Here is a 22,325-nt window from a genome sequence, read left to right as displayed (position 1 = left end):
AGGAAATACAGATAATAGATCCCATCCATAGCAGTCAGGTCTTATTTAACCAGCAACATCTAATGGCTGTCAAATTATTCAGCACCATAAAGACCCACTCCCCTATTCTACCAGAGTGAATACTAGTCTCCCAGCACTGAGAAGAATGTCAGATCTCATTCTCTGAGTGTTCAAATTTTACTTCATGGTAGGGATATCAGTAAATTAGCCATCTTAATTTAAAGAGAGTTTTATATCAAAAAACCTAACTCAGCGTCCAAATGCCCAGAAGTTCTATCTCATTGCACCACTAACAATGCATTCTCAATGAATGAAATAAAATGAATTTCTTGAGTGAGAATATTCAGAAGAGACATGCACAGATTTACACAGGGGAGAAGAAAAAAGAGAGATTCCTTCACACCTAAGGAGACTACAGAAATGTTTATTTAATTAGCCTAGGAACAGACCTTAGGGATAGTTCATAAAGGAAAGTATAGACTTACAACAACAAAGAATGCTGATAGGTATTCAGTGTGTACCTACTATAATGGATAATTTTACATGTCAGTTTGACTGAGCCTTGGGGGTGCCCATGTAGTTGTGAGGCATTTATTTTTTATTTTTTTATTTTTATTTTTGGTGTGTGCCTTATAGGGGGAGCTTATCCATAGAGTGTTTTAGAAGAGATTAGCATTTGAGTTGACAGGGTGAGTAAAGGAGGTGGTCTCAACCAATGTGAGTGAACATTACCCAATTTCAAGCCTGAATAGAACAATAGGTAAAGGAAGGTTGGATTTTCCTTCTTTCTTTGCCTGACTGCCTAAGTTGGGGCATCATTTTTCTCCTGCCTTCAGAAATTCTGTTTCGCAAGCCTTCGAACACAAACTAGAATCTACAACATTGTCTCTTTGGGTCTCAGGCCTTCAAACTGCACGTCTGGCTTTCTTGGGTCTCCATCTTTCAAAAGGTAGTTCACATATGTACAGGATTAGGTAGATAGACAATGGAATATTCCACGTTGGTTCTATTTCTTTGGAGACCAAATATACCTACTATCTGCCAAACAAGGAAAGAAAAGCAACATTAAAAATGAGGTCACAAAATATCCTGTTTTATAGAAAAATGGTTTCTACCAATTTTTATAGAAAAATTGGTTAATACCAATGTGTAAACATTTTATATATACCACTATGGGTTTTTTTTTGTTTGTTTTGTTTTGTTTTTTTGGTGGTACTAGGATTTAATCCAGGGACACTCTATCACTGAGCTATACTCCAACATTTTTTTCTTTTTTTCTTTTGAGACAGATTCTTGCTATGTTGCCCAGGCTGGTCTTGAACTTGCAATCCTCCTGCCCCAACCTCCCAAGTAGCAAGGGTTATAGGTAAGTGCCACTAGGCCTGGCTCAGCAGTATTTTTATTTTTTATTTTTCTTTTTTATTTACAGTTTTTAAATTGGTACATTATAATTGTGTATAATGATGGGATTGGTTTTAGCAATATGTTTTTAAAATATCTATACATTAAATTTCTATGATGACCAATTTGCCACATTTGCATGTATTTAAACACCTGATATATTTTGAGTTCTTGGGCTAGGGTGGGAGTAACCAATCTTTTCTTTCCATCTCAGACATATCCATAGGCCCTTGAGAATTTTCAGAGGCCTCTAAAATAAGCATATCATATCTAAGGGTAAAAACGTCTCTTTAATAGGTCTAAAATAGACCTTTGGTAGGTATACCCAAGAAACAAGTCAGGAGACAATTGGATGTAAAAGTATTAAACCAGAATATTGTTAAAAGGAAATGGTACAGAGGCTGTGCACTTCTCCATTATTTTTTGGATGCTAGTGCATGAAAGAAGTTCATCTCTCTCACATGAGAAAAAGTAATTCATATTTCAGACATCAGTCAGTGTGCATGTAAATAAAATTCAGAATATATAAATTATATATCAAAAATACCAGAGCTTTCCAGAGCCATTTACTTTTACATCATCAAGTACTATTTGGTAAATATTTTAATGCTTGCTAAGTCTTGCAGATTACTAATACTAACTGTTTTAGTAAAGTATGTTAATAAAAACAGAAGAACATAAAAAAGCTGAGATTTCTTTGAAAGGGGGATGTAGTGGTTGCCAGCTATCTCTGAATGTTAATATTTACTTAATGATTAATTTACATTTCTCCTACTAACTCTGTTCTCTAATGCTGTGGCTCTCATATGAAATAAAAGTGTTCAACACTAGAGATGCTACTTAACAAGATAACATACCTAAGAATTCAGATGTTTTCTATTAGAATCGACTAAGAAAAGTAGTATTGTAAATCAATATTACCTTACATTTCATAGTGACATTAACTTTAAAAATCACTTTCACAATGATTTCCCCTTCTCTTTATTTATGTAAGGAAAGTAGGATAAATTTTACTCCCATTTTAAAATTGAGGAAATTTAGCTATAAGAATTGACTTGTTTGTTACCTAAAGTTACATACTTGGTTAAGTGGCAAAGCTGGTACAAAAACTAGTACCCAGACTCCTGTTTCAGTGCATACTGGTTTTGTTTTTTTTATTACAAAAGTGTTTCTGTCATAGCAAGATGGTCAAGAAAATGTTAATTGGATATGTCAGTCTGAAATTTTCAAGGCCAACTGTAATACCATTCTAAGGACTCACGTCTATAAAGTGTCATTTGGACCTCATGCTCACATACTCTCCTTTCACCTCAAAATGGTTTAAAACAAGAAAAACATGAAAAGACAGAACATTTAATATATTCAAATTAACGTTAACTTGGGATGCACTTCTGAAACTTCTGTAACTATAAATGTTTCTAGTCACAGAGTTACAAACTTAGATAATTATGTCATAATATTTTTACTCCAACTTTGATTTCCTTATGCATTCTATTCATTTTCAATATGTATTAAGACTTGGTAAATAGCATAAAAGTAGCTAATGTTTAGTTCTTTAGGCTTAACTAAAACAAAGAAAATGATTTTATACCTATATGCCAAATCTTGAGATCATTTCTAATTTCTTTTTCTCCAGAATCAGATATCCAGTTCTCCCTCACCTCTTTTTGATCTACCTCCAGAGGTATCCTGATTTCTTTTATAAAATTTGCTTTGCATCAAACTTATTTATTCTTAAAGCCCCCTTCCACACAGCTATAAAATTGTTCTCATAATAATATTGTCAGTCATTTGACTGAAGTTTCAAAACCTACTTGCATCTTTTGGAATCAAGGGCATGAGATACTTTTTGCAATAGAGGAACTTAGAAAATAAGAAGGTAAAGTCAGGCCTGGGTTAAAATTCCAACTGTATCATTTACTAACTATGTAACCTTAACTGAGTGATTTATTCTAAGACTCGGGTTTTCTATTTTTAAAAAAGGGAATAGCAGGATTATCTTATAGAACTTTGTCAGCATTGAATGAGATGTTGCACAGTAACCTTAGTCCACTTCCCAGAATATGATGTGCCCAATAAATTTTAGAAAGAACAGTTGGCATTGTGCATGTGTGTGTGTTGTAAAATATAAAACAACATTGCAACATTTTTATTTTATTTTAGCATAAGAGCCTTTAGGAAAGTTGGATGTATTTGAAAGTAATGTTCAAATCAAATACCTTTTAAAAATGATACGGCAGTTTTTATTAATCTTTTCAGCATTTCATTCTTTGAAAAGCAATTTTTATACAGTATTATTTATATGCACTATTATTATATGCACTAACAGTTGACGATGGAGTGATATTAAACTGTATCACATGGGAGCTTTCAAGAGAAAAAGAATTTTAGTTCATTACCATAAAATACCTAGAATGGAAAGATTTAGAATATGAGGCAAAAAAATGTCACTTGACCATTAAATAAAGAGGTAAGTATACATAAAATGAACTGCAAACTAGCTTTACTTTTTAAATATTTTTACAGAAAGATATTTTATTTTATTATGTAAATGAATTAAATGTGCAGTGGTAGTATATCTTAACCACAGTTCTGAGATTTTTATCAATATGGAGAGGTGCATGGAGAAATGTGTTGCCTTTATATTTACGCATGTTTCTATATAGTAAGTGCTAAAGCATCAGTGCCATGACTATTAATGGATTTATTGCAAACTAACCTTGGCGTCTATCACATTGCTGAATGTATGGATGACTCAAACTTAAAGTGGTTTTCAGCAATCTCTACATTTAAGATCTGTAGCAACTCTATATTTCTCACTTTAAATTCATTAACAAAGCTGGCTCCATCAGATGCAAATTTAGCAATGTCAACACACTTTACACTGCAATGAATGTTCGTAAAAATTACACATGAATTCCAAATTCCAATGTTTGAATTGCCTGCGAAGTGTAGTAAGAAATATTTTTAGATCTCATTGAACATATTATTTACATAAAAGGCCAGTCTCTTCCTCCTGCTCTTTCTTACTGACCATCTCCACCCTAAATGTGCCCACTTTAGTCTCACATTGTTTCTGCAAAGGTTAGTATATTCCCTCAAATGGTTTGAACCTTTCTGAAAAATGATAACCATTCAACCATACAGGTCTGTCCAGTTATTGGTTACTGTGAATTCTTGCACATGAACAATAACATAATCAACTTCCGAAAAGATTAGCTTCTAAGCCATAACATAAGTATGTGAATAAAAGGTTCTTTCTTGAAAGGCTATAATTCCTCAAATGTCATTGTGTAGCCAACGTGAAACATTCTGGACCATTATGTTTCTATTTACTGACACCAGGATGTTGTAATCCTTTTTTTCCAGTAAAAAAGTTTGCCATGTTGTCAGATGAAAACTAAAAGTAATACAACTGTTAAAAAATGAGGGGAGCTTTGATTCCTCCTGCAACCTTGTTAAGATGCCAATATTAAATATAAATTTTCTGAATATTTTCTACCTATGCAGACGTATTTTCTGGAGTAAAGTTCATAAAAAACAAAAGCAATAAAAATATCACCTTGTCAAGTTCACAAAGAGCTTTAGACCAAGGGTAAAAAAATCTCCAAACCGGTGAAGCTAACAAACAAAAATCTTAAGAACAACTAAAGTAACAATAACTAACTACAGTTCATTGGCTTTCTATTGTAAAATTTTTGCAAGATTATAATTATTTCAAGAAACCTAGCACTAGAGTTTTCTAACTTCTAAACCTTGATATAAAGGTATCAAAAAACTTAGGCAAGGCAGGTATTATATTAGAATAGATTAAAGGAATCACAGTCATAAGATCTCCTACCTATAATATGTAACCAACTCTAAACCTAAAACTTAATAACAATGCTTCCCAATACTGAGAAGGAAGAGGAAGTCCACTATGTTACATATGCAACTGAGAGTATGAAAAAAAAAAAAAAATGAGGAAAAGAAGATAAAGACTACATATCCTAAATTGAGACTTCTGGTGGAAGAGGCAAACTTCATAAAATTGCAGATGCATTCCAAGAGCTCAAGAGACTACAGAATGAGAGGGGGCTTCAATTACACGTCTTTCAGAAAGAGAAAGTCAGTACTTAAGAAATGAAAGGAAGCAAGACACATGGCAGGTAACTTAAGTGGTTTAGATATGGATTTCATATTCATCAGATCAGAAGAAAACAGATAATTACATAATAAAGCAAATCTGATCAAAATAGCCCAGGATGATATTCAAGTTAGAAAGAACAATGGAAAGTTTGTCAAATATGGAAAATTGTATGTTCTATCAGAACCCTGGACTCTTCAAGGAAATTTATTAAGTTTTAAAAAAACAAGTTGTTGACTATAAAATTGAATGCTGTGAAACATAAGAGAGTGAAGATCATGAGTGCTCCCACCCTCCTCCACTGGAGTCTCCCTAGCAAGGGACACCATACAGGGTCCCTGTACACACACTACAACACCAGACAAAAATCACAAACTTGCTTCAAGTTCATCACAAAGATTCTTGAACTCCATGAGAATCAGAGATAGTATTAGACACCAGAGTCCTTGAGGACTCATTAGGCATTAACTGTATTTTTCAAACTTTCAATGGGATTGAAAGAGGTAGAACCACTCAGATCCATAGTAGATCTGGAAGGTGAGAAAGCAGAGTGAGGAATCCTTTCCAGTAACAGCTCAGAGAAGATTGAGTTCTAGGCCAGCTCATTTTAACATGAAAAATGATATGTGCTTACTCAATAAGAAATTTCAATCAAATAAAACTATCAAGAAAATAGAACAGCAACAAGCTATCATGATTCGTATGAGGTCAGGAATCACTTCTCACAAAAATAATTCAAGTAGTAATCATACACTTTGGTAAAAACTTAAAAAATAAAAAATAAAACAATTTTTTTCTCTTTGCTGTTGTCCAAAAATTATAATAAAATGTTTTTCTAATAAATATTCTGTATTTTGTAGTCGGTCACCATGGTACATACCTCTAATCCCAGCAGCTTGGGAGGTTGAGGCAGGAGGATTGATTGCAAGTTTAAAGCCAGCCTCAGCAAAAGTGAGGCACTAAACAACTCTGTGAAACCCTGTCTCTAAATAAAATGCAAATTAGGGCTGGGGATATGGCTCAATGGTCCAGTGCCCCTGAGTTCAATCCCTGGTACCATAAAAAAAAAAAAAAAAAATACTGTATTTTGAACATATTTATTCTAATAAAAAATACTATGACATATATATAACTGTATCATACATATTTCCAGATTTTGACATTTATGGAAAGGTATGCTATATGGAAATTCAATATTCATTCTTCTGAAAGCAAGTGTGCTTTTCTCTAATACCTGATATAATATTTGAGAATACAAATGGATCCATGGGGGACCTGCTTGTCTATACCCTCGCTATTATTCCAGAGCACTACAGATAGTAGCACAGACGAAACACCACACGAATACCCACCATCAAACAGAATGAGGATGGCACTTGGTGTTCACTGGTGTGACACAAAGCCATTACTCCACATAATCAATAATTGATACCAACTGAATTCATTAAATAAGTCATTCTCTTTTTTCTCCCTCATAACGAAATCAATTAAAATAGGTAACATTCCTAAACCACCCTATCTCTTGTTTGGCTGAAAAGAACTAGGAACATAAAAGCTAAAGCATTTCAGACCTTTCTCCCAAGAACTGTGCATTGAAGATAAAAAGCAGGGCAAAATAATTTCTGTGAGATGTCAGATGAATGGTATTTAGTCATGACATCATCTGTTTGGATTTTTAAATAGTGCTGATATTCAGGATAACCTTAAAAATGAGCAGAAAATATGATAAATATGAATAGTGTAAAATTTTCTTACATATACATTTACACACACATACACACAGACAGGGAGAGACAGAGACAGAGGAAGTATCAGATCACAGTTATTTAAGTTGCAGAAAATTTTGAGATAATGTTCAAGCCAGTGAAGAGTATTTTAGAAAATTTGTGCAATAAGTAAAACTTCACTTAGTGGTTCTTTTGCAGTATTCATTCTTTCAAAAACTTATTATTTTTCTATCAAACATGTTATTCAAAAATATCCCCTCTAGAAAGAGTTGAGTTTAATCATTTGAGCTGCCAAGTAAGAGAAACTTTTTCTAAGATCACTTTCAAAATCATGGGAACCTTTTCAAAGTTACCTGTGAAAGAATGGACATTTTTTTAAGCTGTCTGAGGTCACCCTCCCAGTTATCTTAACTCCCTAAGGTCACCCTCCCAGTCATCTCAACTCCCTAAGGTCACCCTCCCAGTAATGGAACAAAGCCCTTAAAGCTGTTCCAAGAAACAGCCCCAAACAGAGAATAAAAGGGTAAATTGAGCCCGATAGCCAGATAGTGCTCAAACAGTATGATTACCAGAAACTATTGACCAGAATCTATGCCCTGTTGTAAAACATTGTGAAACATGTTGTATGTTATCAGCAAACCCAGACCCCCTTTGAAATTTCCCGGCAGCTTTGTCCCCCTTTTCCCTTTCATGTGCGACCCCTCCCGATGTGTGGTTTCTGCCTTTATAAACCTACAAGATTTTCTGCTAGGGACTCGACTCCTGGACTCCTGCGTGAGTCACGAGTCAGGTCCCAGCGCGCTGGAAAAAACACCTCTTGTGGTTTGCATCAAGTGACGCCTCCTGCGGTTGATTGGGGTTGCCATGGATCCATGGAACAGAGTTAGTTGGGGTTTCCTTTTTGGGGGCCTTACACCTGGTCTAAGTTTGTGGTAGGAAGAAAAACAAGTAACTAGCAGACCTTCTGCCAATCAGATTAAGAAACATACCACAAAACTCACAAAGACAAGAAAGTGATCTAGAGCTAAAAACAAAACCAAGCAAAAGAATCCCACAACCAGTAATTCTAAGAACATCAAATGCTTATGTCTTTCCTTCCGAAATTGGACTCCCTCAAGCAGTAAGTGAACTTTATTAAAAAGTCTCTGGAAAGTAATTCAGTAATCGATTTGCATTAGAGCTATAGGCAGCAGGGAGGGAGAGAGAAGAAATCATACCATCAGGTTCTTTAAGAGAAATAATGTTTGGAAGAACATTAAATAAGCTGTATAAATTCTTGATCAATTGTTAAAATTAGTAACTGAATTGCAGCTGCCTAGAGATGTCCTTCAATTTACTTATTTCAAGATTTAATTGTCAAAGTTCTGAAATTTCAAATTAAAACAGAAATTGTGCAAGAAGAGCAGCCAAATCTGAAGTCGGTTCATCCAGTAAACCAGATACCTGTAATGTACAAAGCTGCTCCCCCCCAACCCCCGACCTTTCTGGTGCAGCCATTTTCCCCTCCTCCCAACCACTTGTCAATCTGTGAATATCCTAGCTAGCTATTGGTTTATCAGTCAGCTTGCAAGTATCCCTCTCTGTTATAGGTTCCCTGTTAGCCCAGTGGAATTCAACTGCTACACAGTAGCTACCCCACCATCTTTTCTCATCCTTCTCTCTCCTACTCACTTTCTCTATCTTCCTTGCTTTTCTACTCCAGCTCGCGCCCTTTCTCTTTCCCTTTCTTTTCCTCTGATTTTCTCACTTACCCTACAGGGAGACAGTTTGATTAATAAACTCCCTTATGTGATTTCCCATGTCTGGCGTGGTTTTCCTGGGATCCCTTACAATACCCACTCATCCAACTGAGACTGGGGAAAAAGACAGGTAGCTGAGTATCAAAGAAAAGGAAATGGATAGATAACACTCCCATTAATGGCCTCTGGGGGAGGGGAAGGATCCACTTTCCAACAGAAGCAATGAACTCCTAGAAGGCTCTCTGCCTTTTGGTTGCTTAAGCATAAAAAGAAAAGAAACCTGGAATCTGTATAGGGGGCAAGACTTCCCCAGGTAGTCAGCACGCCCCCCACCCCCCATTCTCTTTCTCTCTCTCTTCTGCTTTTTAAATAAAATCTACTTTTCATTCTTGCCTCAGTGTTCCTCTGCTGTTTTATCTTCAACACAGGCTGGGTAGGGGGTGTGGGGGGATGAGGACCTGATTCTGATTTTCAAGACTGGTTTCACATTTATTCATTCCTAAATAATAATACTTATTCAGGACAGGTCACTGTAGAAATCCCTGAAATTCTTAGGAAACATTGCCTAGTCTTAAAATCATTTAGATACGTAGTCTTGAGTCAGAACACATGGTTCCAAAATTAAGATTACAACCTGATCGCACTAGTGAAGCCACAATAGGGGACAGGCAGTTAGTGTAGAAATAGGTGATCGGGTCAAATCAAGGGAAAAAAGGCCATGAAAGTAATCTGCCTCTGGAAGTAGGAGACTGCCCCTGGGAGAATGGAATGTCAAAGATCTTTGGAGCCCATTGATTACCAAATTTACCTGCCTTTATCAAGGACTGCAAGCAAGGATAAGCTAATTAATGCTCACTGGGCCCTTACCTGCCTGAATCACCTTGGTCCTCCCCCTGCCCATCGCTTCTCACTTTATGCAAAACCTGGCCTAATCACACAGGCAGGAAGGAGAGATAAGAGGGGAGAGAACTGGAGAACAAAAGAGACCTTAACCTATAAAAGATGTAGGGTGCGCTCACTTCTTGGGACTTTAGAACATCAGCCATGGCCCCCTTCTCCCTCCTGGGAGAAGTCTGTATTATTACTTTTAAATAAAACCTGCTTAATATGCTTGCCTTGGTGTACTTCTGTAGTGTTCAAACTTCAACATTAGAGGAAGCAGAACTCGTCACCGGTAAACCACAGTATCACTAGTGTGAACTAATGCCTTCCATGAATTTGGAATCTAAGGGGGACCCAGATATCATGGGGAAGCTTAAGAAAATCATGCAAATATTAGCAAACATCTTTCAAATATATTACTGATATTTGCAGGTATGGAAATTGATACACATGGTGGTTGTGATGAAAGGAATCAAAAGCTAGAATGGTGGGAATTATAGAGGGAGACCTCATATTTCTTCTTAAAATTTGTTTCGAAAGTCCTTTGGGAGATTATTTTGAAAAATCTCTGAGACTGAAAACACATGTTTTGTTGAGGAAATGACTTTCATTCAAAATAAGCAGAGGGGCTTTTTTGACCAAAACAAATAAATAAAAGAAAATGCTGAGACCATAGCAAAGGAGTGCTACTGGAGATAGAGAATACAAAGGCACCAAACAGCAACATTTAAGAATAAAAACATCTGTAAACACAATAAAAATTAACTGAGCATTTACTATGTCTAAAACAACACAATGGATTCCGGAGGTGATAAAAAGTTACATGCAATCGCTCTGAAAGCTCCAGTTCTCACAACCATTTCAATCAGATATCAACTTCCTGAATTCTCATTCATCTTTCCATTCTTATAAACATAGTTCATACTGCATCATTTTCAATTTAAACACTAAAATAGTCATCTTTATTGATCTGGTAACTTCCTGTCTGTCCTTAATAAAAATCTATCTAACAAACCAGTATCAAATAGGTTTTTTAAACAATATCTCTAATTCGTCCTCTATTCTAAGACCTTCAATATAATTAAACCATTGTCTACCACACAAAGAATCTGTCTCATAGAAACTTTGACTAGCCCCCAGATAAACTAACCCTTGATAATACATTTATCTCCCAAAATACTCCCAAATTGTTTTCTGGAGAAAATAACAATTAATAGGGTTCTAGAAAGAGAAGAGCTAATTTTGTGGATAGGATTTTCACGAAGAAAGGCAAAAGGGCATGAAATGTTTTCAAAGAAGAGGGAGCAGATTTACCTATAGAAGTGGGGAACTGCTTTTTCTTTTAGAAAGAAGTCTATGCCTTTTAAAGCACCACTATTTCCTCTTTGTCTCCTGAATTAAATTCCAAGATACAGAGAACAAACCATACAGTAGAAATTGGGACTAATCAAGGTCAGTGATAAAAAGAGATCAGATGAATTCTAGTATGTTATTACATTAAAGTCTATGAAATGCAAATTCTCTCTAATAAGGGGTCACAGAGCAAAAACAGAAAAATGTGATATTAATATCATAAGAAAGATTATATTTAATGAGTGTTTTGGTGACATTTTGCTGTTTATCACAAATTATTTCCTTGCATTTTCATCAGAAAGGAAACAATTTCCCATTTTTTAAGTGCTAACCTATGCTTAGTAAAAAAAAGGTAACAGTAGCAGCTACATTAATAAAGGTAAAATAAAAGTGTAACTGTTTACTCTTCTTCAACTTACACTCTGTAACAGCTTGTGAAGATGATAGCCAATTCTATGAGGTATCAATCCACATATTTTCATAATAACCATTAAAAGAAGAAAAAAATAAAACAAAATTGGGAAGTTAGGCCACTTACTTCAACAAATAATTGTGGATATTTACAAGATTTAAAATTCAAAGATGGAAGTGTTTGAGCCCATGAAGATCTTTAGCTAATAAAATTCAACAAGGAAATTAATTTTGAAAGTGATAGATTTTTTAAAAAAGCTTCTCTATGGAAATCTTTATATTTCACCACCCATATGAAGATTATATAACTCTGTGTAAGAGTTATTTTTGAAGTTGAAATGATTGAAACATTATAGTGTGGATTAAAGTGCCAAATCAGACCTGGAGCAAGTTAAGATCAAACCTTTCTTCTTTTGTATTTGGTTCACAAAATTCTATCTTCCTAGACAGAAATAAGGTGGTTTCAATCTGCACCTCAGATCTTTGAACACTCAAGTCCTCAACCTCAAAAGACACTTAGGTTGAAAACATGGTCTTTAAGTTGAGGAGGCTTCAAAGAGCTTCTATGGAAATGGTTGAGAAAGACCCATAGGACAGAAACCATACGACCCTCTGGGGAGAAGTAGGCTTCCAATTTAAACAATGTGCAGTGCTGGGCTCATTTTTATATGTTTAATTCATTTTAAATTGGTTATTGTATTCAAATGAAGTTTGTATGCCATCTGTCTTTGAAGTGATTTAAATTAAGTTTTACAGCTCTTATGGGAAAGAGGCCATTTCTAACTCAGTATAGTCTGCTTACTATCATCAATCACTAATTAGAATTAATTATTAAGACTTCAATTCCTTTTTTCTCAAATACTCTAAATCATTTATCAAAGGATGACATGACTTTCTGTTTCTTCTTTGGGATACTTAATTCAAAGCCATATGATTTTTGGGTAGATGCTACTGAAGTGATGATTTTAGTCAGATGTGTAACAATAATGCTATCTAAAAGCTACATTTAACCAAGAGAGCAGTATTTTTGGAACAGCAGGCAGTATAAAAGTGCTTTGTGAATATTAACATATTCTAGCAAATTAGTTTGCACTCATTATCATAAGCAATTACTTACTGTTTAGATGCAGCTTGTTTTAAATTGGAAAGCAATTTGCAAGAATTAAAACACAACATAGAGAGTTTTCTGAAAATTCAACAATATCCTGAGACAAATGATGCTCCCAGGTTCACAGAACATGTGTCAAACATGGCTGCTCATTGAACATATTTAGCATTAAAATAAGAGTTAGGTGGCTACCTGGGCTTTTAATGTAAGTTATTTTGTTAGGATACTATTAATAAAATTGTACACTGGTAGTCACTTAAAAAAAAATAAAAAGATCCCAAGGAGTAAGGGGCAGGGGAGGTGGTGGGAGGCTTTGCTTTCTAAAAATGAACTGGATTTGACTAAACTTTGGTACTTCAATAACTCGTTGCATTGACCTGAGTTTTCCTGGGCTACCCAATCTGTTCTTTGCAAAATGTGTCTGTTGTCTTTCTCATTTTTTTCATTAGTCTCTAACAGAGATTATTGATGTTCACCACTATTCATTTAACCCACTTTAATCACAGAACTCTTGAGGGTTAGCAGGACACGTAGCTGACTGGCTAGAATCTGCCTTTCCCATCCTTCCTTGAAGCTTGAAGGGGTCATGTGACTAAGTGGTAGTCAAAACTCATGGGCAAAGATGACATGCGATTCTTTCAGTTTGGGCCCTGAAATACCTGCACTCTCCTGCCCATTTCCCTCTTTCTTCTTGCTGATTGATGACAGAAAGGGAGCTGCTCCTTTAGCCTCAAGAGAAGAAAGCCACAGAGTGAAAAAGGCAGGCTCCTATCCTGAGATCATTTAACTGTAACTGCTTTTATCAGAAAAGCAATCTTGTATTTTGGATGGAACTGTGTATTCCTGGGTCTCATTGTTACGGTGTTTATATAGTCACGGGTGTTTATATAGCTTTTAAAATGAAATGACAAAACATTTCCATGTGGTCTTTTTCATCTTCATGACAGTCAAATAAATTTGATAGGTAAGCTCTAATTATCTCTCTTTCACAAATTCAAAATAAATTGGTATTCACAGAGATAAAATCATTTGTCCACGATCACAAAGTAATTTGAAACTTTTCCTATCAAAACCTTACATAGAAGGTCATACTAATCCATTACCCTTTTTATAGTAATGTTTCTCACCCTGGTCGGTCCTACAGGAGGTCCTATGTTTTTATGGATTTATCCTGTTCCCCATTTCTTTTCTACCTTAAAAAATCAAAATGGCATACATCAGCAAAACAAGGTAAAGGATGTTGCTTATAAGCCTGAAGCAAAGTAAAATTAACAAACCTACATAGGCCCCTTGGCTTGAATACAGAACATTTAATTTAGAAAATGTGGGAATACTTATTTTGGCCCTTTGCGATATAACTTTTCTCCCAGTTCCCTGACAGTCTCACAACTTGGAAAAGTCTTTGTCAAGGGCCAGTGAGCCAGTCCTCTGAGTGTAATCATCAAGGAAGATCATGCCCCTGTCTCCCATTTCCCTGGAAGCATAGGAGCCTAATTTCTACAAGTGTCCATTAGGAAACGATGACCTCATAATACTAACCCTCCCACCCCCAAAACATCCTCCAGTATTTTCAAACCAGGTCCCCTGGTGGCAAAGTTTAAAATGTCTCCTGCCTTTTGTTTCAGTGGAGCTGAGTTCAGTTTCTCTCCCTTATTCTCTTCCTTGTCTGCTTAACTTGTTGAACCTCATTTTTCTTTGATAACCCATGAATCATATTATTCTGCCATTTAAGCCATCCAGAAAGAGCAACAGTAACCCAGTCAGATTAAAAAAGGGAAAGTCTTTCTTTGTCTGAATTTCAATTTGTCATCCTCTGACAAAAATCTCTCTTGCATAGAAAGTAAACAAAGTATTATCAGGGAAGCTAAGTAGACATTTTACTTGGAGATATTTTTATGCACTAATCAAAATGTTAAATAATGTTTTATAACAATATTCTCAGGAACATTCACCTAGAGTGAATGATAGGAGAGATGACTTTTGTGCAAAGCAGGGAGCATCTATCTCCATTTCTGGATAATAGTCATGGCAAAAACAAATACATAATTATCAATAGAGTACCTTCCACATATTTCATTTTTATATTGGTGTTATATTATTTGTTTTTCAAGATAACATTTTATCTTGACGATAAGAACTATTTTTCATGGTTCCTTGTTTTTACCTTGAAGCCTGGAATATCACAAGGTACTTCACAGATAACAAGATTTGATGTGGTAAACAAAATAAAATATATAATGTCCATAATTATTTTGATGATGCCTTTGTTTTCCTTTGGTGTTTTAGAATCAAGCATCTCTGTGCTAAACATATAACAAAGAATTTATTATTGGGAAGAAGGATAACAAAGAAAAGGCCAATGTCTTAAAATCTGTATGTCAGCAACTTTTCTCCATGTCTTAAAAAGAAGTATAATTTAGAAAATGCCATCAAAGTGTCACAAATTGAGAGTACTGAGCAGAGACCATTGCAAAAGGAATCTAGTAGTTTTTTTTTTTTTTTTTTACTTTTCAAATGTTAACTATGGAATAAAAAAACAAATGTTTTAATTATATTTCTATATTTATATACTACTTTGTAGTAAAACTTTATATATATTCATGTAATCATATACATTTACAAACTTTTCTTTCAAGTTTAGCAAGTATGTACTTAAGGTCGATAGAATATAAGAAATAGGGATATGGTGTTCTCTGGTCAGAGGCCAGTTTTTGGATAACTAATACCACCACACTTGGGAACAGACAGGTAAAATAATTAAACAGAACAATGAAAACCAAAGAGTAACCCTTCCTTTGCAGAATGACCTAAAGGAAATCCTTTGGTTCTACTTAAATTCAGACTATCAAGTTGGAAGGTCATTTATTCTTATGCAAATAAGAATCTAAAATAATTCTAAAAAAAGGCACTTAAAAAGATAGAAAAGGAAAACATTTTTCTCACAAGATGTTACTGATTTTTCTAGCAATTTGAAAACCTCGTATCAATATAATTTTAGGCATTTCTTTATTCTTCTACCATTCTATTATTTGTGAGCAATATTTATTCCATATTTATTTACTATGTCCTTATTTATTTGGCAAATACTATTCCTACTCCAGGTACAATAATCTTATGTTTCAAGGTGTAAATTTCCAAAATTTTCATTTTCCCTTCCATTCCTACCTATAATATGAAATCATAAAACTCATACCATCCTCATTCATGAGGACATATGGAATGGATTCAGTTGGAAAGGAGTTTCCACTGTAACAGTCTAAGCCATTTCCCAAAAAGCTGATCAGAGGTTTCTGTGCCCATAAAGAAATGAGAACACACTGGAATAACTGTACAGAAAAGTAAAACAGCAATATCCTTGTCGCTCACCCTGGTGAAAGCAGTTACTATCTTCTGCTCATATGCTTCTCAGATAATTTCCAATATGTCAGAGAGACAAAGAAGTATGGGTTTATAACAAAGGAAAAAAGAACCAAGTGGAAGATTTTAATTGGGGACATAATGTGATCAGTTTTGAATTTTGGCAAGGTTATCTTGGCTTCTATGTAGAAAACGGGATGGATGAAAAGGAGCTGAGGCAAGGAGTCCCTTTAGAAGATTATTTTCACAAAAACAAGAATAAATAATAATGACCTAAACTAAGACTGTTTGCTAGTGAGCACAGAAAAAAGTAGACAGATGTGAGAAGCATACAGGAGGCAAAGTAAAGACTTTTGCAGGGAGGGCACAGGGAAGAAATCAAACGTCCCACATGGGTCTCAGATCTGGAAAGGTTGCGGGTACTGTGCCATACACTGAGACAGGAGATAACAGAGAAGGAAGGGGACATTTGAGGAATGTATGTTTGTTTATGTTGCCATCTTCTTCCAAGTGAGAATATCATATCTTTGTAATCCTAGAATATTTAGCATATGGGTGTATAGGAAAGATGTTTTTCAGTCTCCTGCCAACTGATTGAACATGTGAGTTAGAAGGGATATTCAAATGAAAATCTTGTCAAAGTTTTTTCTCAAAATAAATTTTGCAAGGCCATAAGTCATAAACACAAGTATTTTGTATTTCATCTCCTTTAAAATACTCTCAAAATATTATGGTTTCAATGTGACTTTTCCATGAAACACATGTGAATTGGCTACATTCGTAATCAGAACTTTTGCAGTGTTCTTTCTTCTGATAATTTTTAAGAAATTGTTTTATGAAAAAAGCTTTACTATCCTATATCATCCCAGGATGTCTTTTGCTCTATTGATATTCGGTTCTCTGCATATAATTGCCTGGCTAACTTATTGTGCTTAGTTGATTTTCTTCCTCTACTAATCAAGATTTCTTTAACTCTTTTCTGTATGCAGAGCACTTTAGTAAGCACAGGCTTGTCAGTTTAGCCATCACATTTCATAGGTGAGCAATAGGGTCAAATGTAAGGATACTGGCTGAGTTTAAGCTCAAATCCTTGCACCTGTAGTTGAAGTTCAGTTATTTGCATTTCTTCCACCATTTAATAGTGGGAGGAGAGAAGTGATAGAGTGAATTATTATTAGAAAGAATGCTCTGTACATCATCAAATCAATTACCCTCAGTATAAAATATTTTAAAACCTCATCCTAATGAACAAGGCTCGCTAGACAGTCTGTATAATAACCATTCCTCTGGTCTAATAGACTCCTCTGTGTCCTAGAACACAGGGCTGTGGCTACTGGTAGCTTATACGATGGTTTTAGGCAACGTGGAGAAGAAATCTTTCTCCAAAGCTTTTAATTTTACCTGTTGACAAAATTGCCATAGTATACAGAATTTTATCATTACAAGGCACTTAATTTTTATTTCTTTGAAAATTATCATTTAACATATTAAACTTCAAGACAGCAACAATTTAAATGAAACTACTTCCACAAGGGTACAACTTAGAGAAACAAACATGGTATCTCTTTAGTAAAATGCAGGAAACCCTTAGGATTCTTTTTAAAATGGAGATTCAATTCATCTTGGATCCTATTGTTCTGTAGAATACAACCATGTTCTTCAATGAGAGGAAAATCCATCGACAAAGGAGAGAATAATAATTCCTATTCAGCCATTTTCTTTCATGCATAGTAAACACCACTAGTAAAAGAAGTTGAAGTTTTTTTCTGGAAAGAAGACACTTTTGCATAGTTGAAATAAGATCAGTCACAGAACTAAGTTGTGGAAATGAAACTCCTAAAAAGACAGGCAATATCAGAGCTGTTTATTCAAAAGGCATTAAGAACTAAACTATAGCAGTTTAAGGCATTTATTTGAAGTACAGATTTCAACAAGACCAAAAAAAAAAAAAAAAAAAAAAGTCACCAAAATTCTCAGGAGATCAATCTCTTCTCTTAGCCCTCTATGGCTGCTCCAAAGCACAGATTCAATTTTGAGGCAGGTTAAATTGGGGGACCAAGTGGGAATATATGGTTAATGAATTTCATACCATCTTCTTTCTCTTCAATTGATAAAAGAGGGAAAGAATCCTCAAGAAGACTTGATGGGTTTTGCTGAGTCTAACACTTCCCCCACAAGATTGATTTCAGACCATAGTAGAGATAACCAGTCTGCTAATTAAACTCTTAACACTTTTTCTAATTTGCAGAGCTTCGAACATTGATATTCCAGAGACCACTCATACCATAAAGTCTCCAAAGAGTAGCCCTTCTCAGATACCCAGGGAAGTTACATACACACTACCGTAGGCCAATTTTGGCTCTGCCAATACAGTCACACTCACAAACTCTCAAAATATTTCATGATTTTCCACAGACTTGGCTTAACAAATTCAGGTGACAAGAAAAGCCTCCAAGGTAAGCCCACAGAGATTCATTTTTCCAAGAGTTAAAGCAAAAGGTGGAAAAGTGAAACCTCCTGTCTCTTTCGAAAGTAGTAAGATTACTTTTTGGCCTATGGAATGTGAAGTTGACACAGAATAAAGTGCCAGCTAAAACGCACTAAAGCCTAGAAGCCTCTACAGACTTTTGAGTCAGGAGATATAAACATATAAACACGCTCATGGAACAGGGATCCTTTCATTTATTGCTGAAAATGAAGCAAGTGTTTTTTGTTCTGGGGGTGCAGTTTGTACTAAGGATTGAAACCAGGGATACATAACCACCAAACCACATCTCTAGCCCTTTTTATTTTTCATTTTCAAACTGGGTCTCCCTAAGTTGCTTAGGGCCTCGATAAGTTGCTGAGACTGGTTTTGAATTTGAGATCCTCCTGCTTCAGCCTCCTGAGTTGCTGGGATTACAGGTGTGCAGGTGTTACATTTTAAAATAAAACAAAAACAGCAATGAGGCAAATTCAGTCCCCAAACAGGTTCCATTAATTTTGTAAAGATATTAAAGATATAAAAATATGCTAAAATACAAATCTTTTTGTTACATAAATTGAATCTTTTACCCGCTTCACCAGAGCAATGTCTGCACTCTGAACTTCTAATACATTCCACTTGTTCTGTGTTAAAATGATTGAAAATAAGATTGCAAATGGACATAGTTAAAAAACCATCGCATCATGTGGAAGCACTCAACCTTGAATCAGCAAAGTATGGAAATAGTCCTAATTCATGGCTCTGTGACTTTGCCAAAGTTATTTAAACTAACCAATAATCCTCATTTTCCTCTTCTGAAAATAAGGGGCTTGTTCCAGGTAATCTTTGTGGTCACTTTCAATTCTATTCTTTGAGTTTAAAATATCAGTCCACTAAAGCTGGTGTTAACCTTGAACTTGATCCCAGAGAACACTGAGCATGAAGTAGGAAGTTATATTGACCAGCGAGGCACTGTAGCAGATAACACACAATGATTTATTTGGCTGGATATTTGTTTCCTTCTTATTTGACTTAATAATTATGTGGAATGTTTTCTACATTTTATGGTTGTGAAATAATATAGTACAAAGTATTTTTATTTCACATAGTAATTCTTTCTATGATTATAGAAAGTTAAGAAATAAATATAGAGAAAAATGAACAGAGAATTGGCTGAACATTGCTAGCAGTTAACATTTTTAATTTCTGAAATCATATATCCTACATGACTGGATTAGCAACTCCATCCCAAATCGATACAATACAAAATTCACATAAATGACAGTTTAAAATGAGCCCTAGGTTTATTCAAACCTAGTTGTGTAATTACTGAGGTCTTCTCATTCTAAAATCTATAATTACTGCAGTTATACTAAAAAAGGTTGGGTTAAATGTTATTAAGCAAAAACCACCCTAGCTGATTTGTTTTGTGAATACATGTTAAGATAATTTGTACTTACAAGAACAGACTCATTCCAAGCTGGAATTATTATGAACCTGAGTAGGTTCTTTTGTCATAAATATGACTCAGATCTAGAAAGGGATTCATTACCCTATTCCAGCAGTCAATTTAAGTTGTGAAAATATGAGGAAAAGTCAAAGTATATTCTCTCCTTTTCTGCAGTGGTAGATTCTGCAGTGGCATATTTTCTACCTGTGTATCACATTCTCCACCTTTCTAAGTGAGAAAGACTAGGTGCTGACTCAGTGCTTCAAACCTTATCAATTCCTATCCAATGGCAATCCTACACATGTCCACCATGACCATAGTTGTTGGTTAACATTCCTATATTTGGGTATTTGGGGCAAAGTAAATAAATTAATTATAGATTCCCAGTCAAATTATCACGGTGCTCCTTTTCTGGTCAGTTAGTTGCAACTTTTGAAATGTCATTAAACCTTTCACACCATGGAGTAGAAAACCATGTTTTCTACTGAATTACATGATAATACCTTACAAACTGACTGCAGTTCATCTATCATGTTGCTTTGTTTTCTTTCTAGCACTGGTTAGAGGCTAACCAGCAAGGTGATAATCACTCTTACTAAAGGGAACACACACACACCACAGAAACCTACATACACACACCATTTTATTCAAGGTCATATAATTAGTAATCAGGAAGAACATTTTGGGATCCTTCCAGTATTTATTTCTCAGGCTTCAAAAGGGTGCCCTTCACACAACTGTTCCATATTAAGCAATGGAGGATCACACACATACTCTCAACAAATATTAAATGAATGAATTTAGGGTGGTCCTCACTGTTCACCTGAGGAATTCAAACGAAACAAGTCATTCTATAGAGATTGCTATCAAATCTTCAAATATATTAACAATGCTGACTGGCAACATTAGCCTGTTAGAAATAACAGGCCTTATTATAATATGTGATGAAATGATTTATCTATTGCAGAAATTGTGAAAATCACAAAAATGTAGAAAATAGGAATGTAGGACAGATGAGGAAAATTTCATAAGATTTGGTTACTGAATGTAAAGACAAAAAAAAAAAAAAACAAAGAGAAGAATAAAAACAGTGATACTGGACCAAGAAGTCAGAGGATGCATCTCTCTGGAGATCCCCAGGCTCTCTGTACCTAAGGCTTCATATCCAGTTAACAATGTCATTTGTTTAGTGGGTGCTGGTTACACTCACAGACTGCAACGTAATTTTGTATCACTCTATCGATTGACTATTTGGCTTGGGACCAGCATAGACCAGGATTGGTCTAGAGGTTGTTCTCTTGGTTTAGAAACCATTTAGCAAGTGACATCCTGTGAAATCAATGGACTGTTACTGCTTTCATCTTTCTCAGGTTCGATATCATAATAGTCCTTAAGATTTAACGAACCTAGTCTGTTGAGTGAAGCTTTCAACCTGCTATATTTCTTCTAATGCATTAAAATGGCTTATATGGGAAATGATTACTACCTCATGCAATAGGACAACTACACAAACCAAGATATTAATCAATTAAGAAGAACATGGTAAGCCAGTGTAGTGAGGCACACCTGTAATCCCAGCAGCTCAGGAGGCTGAGGCAGGAGGATACCAAGCTCAAAGCCAGCCTCAGCAGAAGTGAGCACTGAGCAACTCAGTGAGACCCTGTTTCTAAATAAAAATACAAAATAGGGCTGCGGATGTGACTCAGTGGTGGAGTGCCTCTGAGTGCAAATCCTGGTACCTCCCCACCAAGAAGAATAACACCGCAATAAATATGTATTTAAATTTGCTGTGCAACAAGATTTGGAATTGTATCTTTTCCTGAAAGAAAAGAGATGAAAAAACTCACGAGTGATTAAAAAAGAAGAAACAAAGAAAACCTATAATTGAACACACACACACACACACACACACACACACACAGAAAAAGAATAGAACATTGTAGAACAATCTTCTAGATAAGATTGTAGAACAGTCACTACGTCTTGAGAGATTCATTAAAATTTCATATCCAAGGAAATAGCCTTTCATTCCTTCTAAAACAAAGCATTTTCAAAGCAAAATTTAAGAACAAGTAAATGATAAAACAATCATTTTAGAAGATGGTAAATTATACTCAGAGAAACAAAACAAGAAATATCAGGCATTGTCATTAGCAGGAGAATGTAAACAAAAGCAAAACAACAACAAAACCCATAACAACACAATAATAATAAATCAGTGCAAGAGGTAAAAGAAGAGACTCTGTATTCCAGCACAAGGAATATTTCTCTGTGTACAAAGAAATGGAGGCATTTACTTCCTCACAA

At 35.1% G+C, this 22,325-nt stretch overlaps 1 protein-coding gene across 34 annotated transcripts in view; it reads right to left on the bottom strand.

The window, feature by feature from the left end:
- NRXN1 (neurexin 1) overlaps positions 1-22,325 on the bottom strand; it is a 1,087,847-nt gene that overhangs the window by 326,184 nt on the left and 739,338 nt on the right. The gene's annotated exons all lie outside the window — the stretch shown is intronic.

The sequence above is a fragment of the Sciurus vulgaris genome (assembly GCF_902686455.1).
Source record: "Sciurus vulgaris genome assembly, chromosome: 14".
Taxonomy (NCBI): Eukaryota; Metazoa; Chordata; class Mammalia; order Rodentia; family Sciuridae; genus Sciurus; species Sciurus vulgaris.
This window is presented reverse-complemented; position numbering and strand designations above follow the sequence as displayed.